Source organism: Parasteatoda tepidariorum, chromosome 10, assembly GCF_043381705.1.
Source record: "Parasteatoda tepidariorum isolate YZ-2023 chromosome 10, CAS_Ptep_4.0, whole genome shotgun sequence".
Classification (NCBI taxonomy): Eukaryota; Metazoa; Arthropoda; class Arachnida; order Araneae; family Theridiidae; genus Parasteatoda; species Parasteatoda tepidariorum.
The window spans coordinates 80,633,015-80,643,306 of record NC_092213.1 but is presented as its reverse complement, the minus strand read 5'-3'; the positions used below and the strand labels follow the sequence as shown (position 1 = coordinate 80,643,306).

The window sequence follows — 10,292 nt, the reverse complement described above, 5'->3', positions numbered from 1 at the left end:
CATATATATATATATATATATATATATATATATATGACCCAGATCAGAAATTCTCACTTCTTGAACAGGCTGTAAAAACATTGCTAGAGTGAAGGCTGCAAATCATCTAGATTTTCTGAAACGTATGTAATAGGCCTTGCATTTATAATGAACTCGCAATCATAAATCAAAGTTGACATTGCTTCGTGCGTATGACTCGTATTACCTAACACTCGCCGTAGCACTTTCTACATAAACTAAATAATGCGTTTGCAATGCTCTCACCGCCCACTTGCTCTCACCGCACTCTTCAATCTCTCCATTTAAACGTTCTTCCACACGAAGTTGAAAAGATTATAAAACTTACTTCCATTATCACTGCAATTGACAAGTGGTTGTCCTAGAAGGGTCATAAACCTCCTTAAGCTCAGTGGAAACGCTTTAATTGGTAAAGACTGCACGCGTTCTTAATGAATAGCATCAAAGAATACACATGTATATAGAACATTCCTGTTCTTGGCGTCTCCCTTCAGAATAAGTGGACCAGCAAGATCAACACCATAAATTTCAAACACTGATGCATCCTTGATTCTGTCTTTTGCTAATGCAACAGAAATTGCCTTAACTGGTGATCTGTCATCTTTGTGACATGTCTTCGGTGTCATGTCTACTGCATCTAACACATTTTCCAACTTTCTTTTTCTGGCAGTTTTTCTTGCATCTGTGATCCAAAAACTTTCCCTTTAATAATTCAATCAAGTATTCTACCAAGGCCTTAACGCGGGTTACCATAAACAAAAAATTTGATCCTTTAGTAGTCCAAACGTGATACTATCTTTCGTGTTTACCACCACTGTGCAGCTTAGTAACCCGAACGCAATGGCATCTTTCTTACTTTTCATCCATTGTGTAATTTATGCTCAGAGAAAACGGATATAATCCAAACGAAAATATGCAAAAACAACATATTTATGTCAGCAATAATTTTATTCCTATTTTTTTTCCCTGAACTTAGAAACAGTACAGGTACTAATTTAATGGAATTTGCTCCTTTTTCTAAGCAAGCATTTAAGGGAGAGCTACGCATTTATTTACTCGAAGCATTGAAGATGAGTTCAAATTCTAGAATTTCCTTTGAACACACCGTGGTGAAAAAAATAATATGGAGGATTTGAAAATTTCTCAGTAGGTACTCTTTCTGTAACGTTATATTGTCACTCCATGAAGCAGAATCGTTAGCATCATAATTACAAACCAAAATCAATTCTGAAGTCAGTTTATCTAATCTTTTTTCAGCAATAATTCTATTATCAAGGAAGATTTTACCTCTTTCAGTGGCAATTTAATTTCTTATCCACCTTCATTAATTCCAGTTGTCTTCTTAAAAATGATCTGTGACAGCCTCTTGCGTTTCTTAACTGTTATGAGGCTCACAGGGATCTTTAATTCCATCGGTTTCCAACTTCTAAACTTTCGGCAAATTATCAATGTGTTTTAGGAGGAGTATAACGGCTGCAAAAAAACCACTAGCAATACCAATTTCTGACTGTTGCAACACAACCCATCCTAGATGAATTTCCATTGTTGTTAGCCCTGATATTAATTTGTGAATCTTTCCAGAAAATTTTTTTCCCAACGAAATCCACTCCAATTAAAATTTTAAGGGGAGTGCTTCTTCTAATAACATTTGTGAGGACAACTTTAGCCTTTTTCGACGAAAAGTTTGTTTGATCTAGATAGTTGGACAAATATTTCATAACCAAAAACTTGTATATAAATTTCAAACATTATGCGAGAACGTTCATGATTTGAAGGTTCTTTCACATACAAAAACAACGTGGATCTATTTAGCAGAAGTTAGAGGTGCTAATTCAAGTTCATTAGCTGTACTCTAGAGAATGTATGACCTTTGTGAGCCATAATCAATCAGGACTCGTAGATTTTACCATAAGATTACCAGACAAGTAGTGTTCCAATACATTTGCCATATGGGTATGGTGCATTTCCACAAGGAATTGTATTGCGATATAAATACTATACAGATAACTACAGTTATCATAGGTTTATGGTGTCTTGCCATACAAATCTTTATGATTACCATAGGTTTATGGTGTCTTGCCATACAAATTTCTATGGGTGCCATAAGCCTATGGTGCCGTCCCATATAAATTTCATACAGGTCTCTATGGTTACCATAGGCCTATGGTATACTGTCATACAAATTTCTATGGTTACCACAGGAGTATGGTGTTTTGCCATACAAATTTCTATGGTAACTATAGGTTGCCATAGATTACCATAGGTTCCTCTATGGCAAATTTCCTAAAGGGGAACGTTTGTTTTCATCTACAACCAATGCCACCACCGAAGTTTTAAGGTAGACTTGAACAGGTGAATGTTAGATAAAACATTATATTCTTAATGTTTAAGTTTTGGTGAAATCTTTGGCTTTTGTTTAAATTCCTGGCACAGTATAATAAAATGTTCTTTATCACAAAACATACAGCAAACTGTACTTTTACAATGTTTTGATAAATGAACAGTTTTGGAGCCGTGATGGCTCTGGGGATAGAGCTTTCGCCTTCCAATGAGGTGAACCGGGTTCGAATCCCAGCGATGACTGGTCAATACGAATCCGCATCCGGCATGCACTGACTACAGTGCTGACGTGAAATATCCTCATTGGTAGAATGATCAAGGGTTAGAGCCCCCTTGCAGTCTGGCTAACCGTGGGAAGTTCTCATGCGCTGATCATTAGTAGTCGTAAAGCCAGAAATTGGGTCGGCTGTTCAACGACGGTTATAAAATATAAAATAAATGACCAATTTTAAAACAGGAAAACAGCACTTTTTTTCTCTTCGTATTTGACCATAAAAACAGTCCTAGAGTTGATGGGTTTTGTCAGAAAACACTCATTTAACTTTAAAACCTACCTTAGAGCTTCAAAGAACTCACTTGGGGGACATGCGTCTACGACATTCATTAGTTTTGTCACATAAGTACATTTTTATTTTTAGCCTAATTGCAGATTCAAGTATAATGTCTTAATTAATTGGTAATGAATTACATTAATTTAAAGTTGTTACTTTTAATATGGTATTAATTTTGAATGATTTATTTTATTACTTGAATATGGTATAATTTCTTTTAAATTAATTAACAATTGTTAATTATTTAGTGCAATTATATTGATTTAATTACCACCTCTTTATTTAATTCACATGAGTGATTAGTTCCTGGTGTTTTGACTCAACTAATGTTTTTTTAAATATTTTATTTTTACAGTACATTTCTCAATAATTTTTATAATAATATTGTCACTATTGTTTCTTAGAACAATTGTATTTATTTTGAATGACTTGGATTAATTGTTAATTCTATTAATGTTTAACCTTACACTTTTTTTTACAATTTTATTTCTATCGTTTCCTTTTTTGTAAACAGTTGCCTTCTCATCATTTTCCCACTTAAAATTCTTTCTCATGTCTGTGTTGTTTTCAGTGTTCTTTTGTATTTGGAATTCCGTTCACTATTATTAGACTGTCAGTATCGTCAGCTGCGACCTTCATTCCTTTCTCTGTATGATCCAATGCTTCAAGAACATTCGAATTGCGATTCATGTCACCTACTCTGCGAAACTTTTTTTTTTGAATTTTCATACCCCTCTTTCAAGCCGGCAACTAAAAATTTTTACCTGAATTCGTCCATGCCAACCCGTATTATATTCTCGCCAATGTTATGCTAATTTAACATAGTTTTTCGAAGATCTGTCGCCAAGGAAAAAAAAACACAATTTAATTTCCTTACTGGATGCAAAGCGATGATTTTAAATTATATATATCATCTTGCAGTGAAGAATTATATAGGCTTTAGAATGGACATATAATTTAAATATTTTAAAAGTTATTAAGCTTTTTTTAAAAAAAAAATTTAGCGTTATTGATGTAGATGAAAATCATAGATGAAAATCATCAAAATTGCTGCTTTATTCTCAGTTTTTGAGCTCGGATAATGCAGTATTCGAGTAATTTTTCAAATGTATTAAATATTAAACCACAAAACGTTTTTCATTTTCGCGAAACTGTGGCTTTTCTCCATATTGAAATTTTGAGCCATTTTCAGAATAAAGCATTTTTAGAAACGCTGGCTTTAGATTGCTGGCTTTAAATTTGACATAACAGTCTTGAGTAATTGTTGAAAACTCACGGCAGTTATGAAAATAGCAAACTATTCGGGGAAAAAAAACATCATTTCAAATTGAAGTCAAGTATTGAATACAATATTATTGCGAATGTTGCTACATTTTATTGGGGTATCAAAAATATTGATAAACAATGTAGAAATTAGATGAATAAAATATCACGATACAATGCATGACGATATTAAAATTTGCACTCATTATTTACGGGTGTTTATGTTGTGTGAGCGACTACTCGAAAACGCAGTCGTCAACACATGGTATAACCCAGTGGTCGGCAAAGTGCGGCTCCAGAGCCGCATGTGGCTTTTTGGCTCCTTGAGTGCGGCTCTGGCACAAATATCCACGGATGGAGCAATTATATTTTCATTGAAAAAATAAACTTGGTAAGAAAAAAATTACATCTTATTTTGATAAATTAAAATTCTTCTATAAATTGAGAACATGTATAATTTTTTGTTTAAGTTAACAGATAGATAGGTAAAAAGATAGATAGATCAGCTTAATCGTAACTACAAGGGAAAGGAAACTTAATTTTTTCGGTGTTGGAAGAAGTAATAACATTCGAAAACAAATTGTCCATTTTTGCTCAGGATTTTGAAAGGGAAACATTGTTTCACTTTCCGAGCCTGCAGAAGCATCGCCAAGAAAATAATTCCTCTATTGATAAACACCATTTTAAAACAATAATTTTAAGTCTGAGGGAAGCATTCCTCAGCAGGAATTTTTCAGGAATTTAAAAACAGCGGTGCAACTTTAGCATTTGTCAAAAATCCTCTTAATGCTACGATAACCGAGTTGAAATTTTCTCCCTTTGAAATGGACATTGGTAGCTTTGAAATATAATTGCTGGATTTAAAAAACAAGGAGATATGGTGCTCTAAATTCGAACATCTTTGTGCTGAATTGGAAATATTGGAGAAATTTTTTTTATTATCTTAGTTTACAACACAAGTGGTCTGCTTTGAATGACCTGGAGAAGGAAGACATGATCATTTTCAACGCTTGGAATAGTATTCCTGACTCTTACGATCAGCTGAAAAATCTCGCGTTTGCTTTTTTTTCCCTTTTCGGTTCTACATACATATGCGAACAATCTTTTTCAAGCATGCAAGGGTAAACTGAGAAGTCGTCTTATTGATGAGAACTTGGAATCATGCCTAAAGTTAAAAACAACAACATAGAAACCTGACTTACTCAAACTTTCCAAGGAGATGCAAGCACATTGTTCGCATTAATAAATATTTATTAAGTATGAAATTTAGTTTTATTTAGTGTACTACTTATTTAGTGCAATAAAAGTTCACTAAACAGGCAGATTTGGCTACAAATTTTTCTTTAAATTGTTGTAATGTTCATATTCGGCTCTTTGGCTAATAAGTTTGCCGACCACTGGTATAACCGATAAGAAAATGAGAGTTTTGGCGACAACAATGGATAAATGTCTCAAGCGTTAATAAATTACATATTTGAGAACACACATCTAAGACTCAGATAAGTTAAGTCTCAGATGACAGGCTTTAGTAACACAACGAATTTAATAAAACGAAAATAAATACTAAAGAACAAAAGTAAACATCAGGAACACGACTGTTCCATGCGAGTGCAACATAGGCACTCCTCTACAAATCCGAAAAAGAAAGAACAGTTCTTGTTCGTTTCTTCCTCTCGGGGGAATAGTCTAATCATTCTCCCTGTCACAAGTTTTATTTTTCCCTTTTTATAGCTCCGAATCTCACTCTGACCTTATACTAGAGTCGGTCTCCGGTGACCAAATGTGGAATATATAGAAATAAATCCCTACAGATTCTCCTGAAATTCTTTTTTTATTTTTCAATAACAAAAAATATCTTTTTTTCCCCTTAAATAAAACTTATTCTTTTTCCAATTATGTTTCTAATAAATTTTAATATATTAAATTTAATAAATTAAAAAATTTTACGTCCAATACAAGTCACCACATTATCGCCAAATACAATTTATGGTCAATCGCAATTTAAATCATTTTCCGACCAGCTTGGAAATTCAAATTCCAAATGGAGCTCGGTGCTTGAAGCTAATACTTGAAGTACTTGAGCAATTTTGAAACGCTGAAAGCAATAGTTATTGCTGTGGGGAAATTGTTTCAACAATGCAATCCTTCATCTACCAAAAAGTACTTTATTGAATCGAGTTAGCAAGCTTATATACTAGTTAATTGATATTTCATAATTGTAGGTACGCCTCAAGACCGGGAGAGCCGTGTTAGGTTCACCGGATTTTGAGCGCTAGTGGTGAGAGCTGTATTAAGATCACCGAGCTTTGACAGTTTGTCGTGAGAGCTGTATTAAGTTCGCTGTTGTGTATGTGGTCTCTCTTATGTTGCAATTAGCAGTCTACTGTGTTTAGAATGCCGTTGTGTGAATGAGACTGAGAAGCAACAGCGAGAGGAGGACGATAACGCAGTCACAAATTGCAAGTCAACAGTTCAATGTTGACTATCCATCGAAGTAGGTGTGTTCAAATCAAGGTTGGAGTTACTTTCGAGATAGGTGAGTTCATATCACGTCCAGGTCCCCAATGTGGATATATAGCCTCGCCAATGCCAACCTTTGGAGCCGTGGTGTCTCAGGGGAAATAGCGCTCGCCTCCCAGTGAGGCGAATCGAATTCGAATCCCACCGATGGCTGGTAGATTTGAATTCCGCTCCCGGCATGCACCGACAGTGGTAGACGGATCATGGGTTAGAGTCCCCTTTACCGTCAGGCTAACAGTGGGGAGTTTTCCTCTCCCTATGTAACGCAAATGCGGGCTAGTTCCATTAAAAAGTCCTCCACGAAATAAAATTTCTCCCAATACATGATGCAGGAGTTAACTTGTTTTCTGGATTGGGTCCAAAATGACAAGGCTACGGAGTTGAACATTAGTGTCGTAAGCCCAAAAAAATTGGGTCGGCTGTTCAACAACGGTTATAAAATAAAATAAAATGCCAACTTTCATCCAACAAAATGTTCTTAATGAATCGAGTTATCAAGTTTTATATACTAGTGAATTGATATTTAATAATTGTATTGGTAGTTACGCCTCATTGACATTTTATTGCTATAATCATTTATTTAAGTTAAAACTTGATATAAACCAGCAGGTACTAGAGGAACAAAAAAAAAGCAATGAAGTTGACTGATATTTATAGCATTATTTAAACACAAAAGTCAGAAAATTTCATTTTTCCACACCTGTAACGAAAAATATAAGGCATATCATTGTCTTAATAAACTTCGATCACCGACAGAAAATCTTCTCCAAGTCAGTTGAAAGTAAACCACTCTAAACTTTTTTTAGGTCTAACAAAATATTTCTTTTTCTTTTTAGNCTTGAAGTACTTGAGCAATTTTGAAACGCTGAAAGCAATAGTTATTGCTGTGGGGAAATTGTTTCAACAATGCAATCCTTCATCTACCAAAAAGTACTTTATGGAATCGAGTTAGCAAGCTTATATACTAGTTAATTGATATTTCATAATTGTAGTGGTAGGTACGCCTCAAGACCGGGAGAGCCGTGTTAGGTTCACCGGATTTTGAGCGCTTGTGGTGAGAGCTGTATTAAGATCACCGAGCTTTGACAGTTTGTCGTGAGAGCTGTATTAAGTTCACTGTTGTGTATGTGGTCTCTCTTGTGTTGCAATTAGCAGTCTACTGTGTTTAGAATTCCGTTGTGTGAATGAGACTGAGAAGCAACAGCGAGAGGAGGACGATGACGCAGTCACAAATTGCAAGTCAACTGTTCAATGTTGACTATCCATCGAAGTAGGCGTGTTCAAATCAAGGTTGGAGTTAATTTCGAGATCGTTGAGTTCATATCACGTCCAGGTCCCCAATGTGGAGATATAGCCTCGCCAATGTCAACCTTTGGAGCCGTGGTGTCTCGCCAATTCGAATCCCACCGATGGCTGGTAGATTTGAATTCCGCTCCCGGCATGCACCGACCACAGTGCTGACGTAAAATATCTTCAGTGGTAGACGGATCATGGGTTAGAGTCCCCTTTACCGTCAGGCTAACAGTGGGAGGTTTTCCTCTCCCTATGTAACGCAAATGTGGTTCCATTAAAAAGTCCTCCACGAAATAAAATTTCTCCCAATACATGATCCAGGAGTTCACTTGTTTTCTGGATTGGGTCCAAAATGACAAGGCTACGGAGTTGAACATTAGTGTCGTAAGCCCAAAAAAATTGGGTCGGCTGTTCAACAACGGTTATAAAATAAAATAAAATGCCAACTTTCATCCAACAAAATGTTCTTAATGAATCGAGTTATCAAGTTTTATATACTAGTGAATTGATATTTAATAATTGTATTGGTAGTTACACCTCATTGACATTTTATTGCTATAATCATTTATTTAAGTTAAAACTTGATATAAACCAGCAGGTACTAGAGGAACAAAAAAAAAGCAATGAAGTTGACTGATATTTATAGCATTATTTAAACACAAAAGGCAGAAATTTTCATTTTTCCGCACCTGTAACGAAAAATATAAAGCATATCATTGTCTTAATAAACTTCGATCACCGACAGAAAATCTTCTCCAAGTCAGTTGAAAGTAAACCACTCTAAAATTTTTTTAGGTCTAACAAAATATTACCTTTTCTTTTTAGACTACCTTTTTACACTCAGGAAATTCACAAAAACTGTCACTTAGTACCTTTTTTTACCGACATCTGAATAATTAAAGATTTCACAAAATAAAATAAGGTTTTATATATGTTATCCCTAAGATTCAAAAGCCGTAATATGACCTAACTATTCTATAGACTAATTAGGGTTACCCGCTATAGGGCGGAATCAAGAGTTTTCCACATTTTACCTACGTAATGAGAGCATTAAAGCTTTATGTATCGCTTAAGTTCAAAAGTTTGTTTCTCTTATTCTATCAACTAATTTGTTAATTGTTTGATTGTATAAATTTGATTCTTTAGATACCGAAAAATAGATAAATGGTATAATGCTCATGGGATACCTGTAAGTGACGTAGTTAGGGTATCTAGTTCCCGATTGGTTGTTGAAACGAGGCAGTTGTTTACGTTAGCAACTGTTCTTTCCCTTCTGTTTCGAGTAACCCAAGCCCGTCAAGTATCTATTCTCTTAAGTGATACATTCTGAATTCTTTCACAAAGATTTTTTTTCTCGAATATTTCAGTTCTTTCACTATAGATTTACACATAGACTTAACACCAAGATGAGCACGGAGCCATGAGGATCATAAAAAAAAATAATTATGCATTGACAGGTACATTTCAATTAAATCAAGCCTGTCAAATACTAATTGTCTTAAGTAACACAGCCTATATTCTTGCACAAAGATTCTAACACCAAGATTTAAATTCTAGCACTATTATATTTGTACAAATACTTAACACAAAACCATGTAGGACAAAAGCGAACTTATTATGCATCAAAGTTGCCAGGTACGCAAAACAAAAATCGATCACGGTTACAATAAAATACGCAAACAAATCTATATTATGTAAAACGCTAATACGTATGTATCAATAAAACCGATGATATTTCTTTTCCCGCGTTGGCAACAGTTTTCATTTTTAATTGAAAGGCTTCGGCGCACAAGAGCACGTAGTGAGCAGCATATGGCTAATCTATATGATATAAAATGCTAATACGTTTTAATTGATAGGCTTAGGCGAGCAAGAGCACGTAGTGAGCATCATATGTCTAATCGGGTGAATTCACACCGAATTGGGTATAATATGAAAAAAGCACAACTACTTCCACTTACTAGGAATTACATTTACCTTTCAGTTTAATTAATAAACTGAGTTTTAAATATGCTTACTAAATTCATAAACTTCGGTAAAACAACAATATAAATTATTTCCAAAGGAACTAGACTAATACAATTCCAACCTGGCGAGTAGCGACTTATAACAAGACACTTCGTTTGATGCTTTTACTTGTTGCTAGAAATCAGGTTCGCAGAAAATGCTGTTTACTAGTTAAATTTAGTAGGAATAACACGATCTGTGACGTAGGCTATAGTATACCCAATTATCAAAAAAATTCTCACAAAATTATCTTCATCGAAGCCGATGCTTTACATCCGGCGTTCAGTACTATTTCATATT

At 34.7% G+C, this 10,292-nt stretch overlaps 1 long non-coding RNA gene across 1 annotated transcript in view; it reads right to left on the bottom strand.

Annotated features, from left to right (window-relative positions):
* LOC139426794 (uncharacterized) overlaps positions 1-10,292 on the bottom strand; it is a 140,081-nt gene that overhangs the window by 23,189 nt on the left and 106,600 nt on the right. The window lies entirely within an intron of this gene.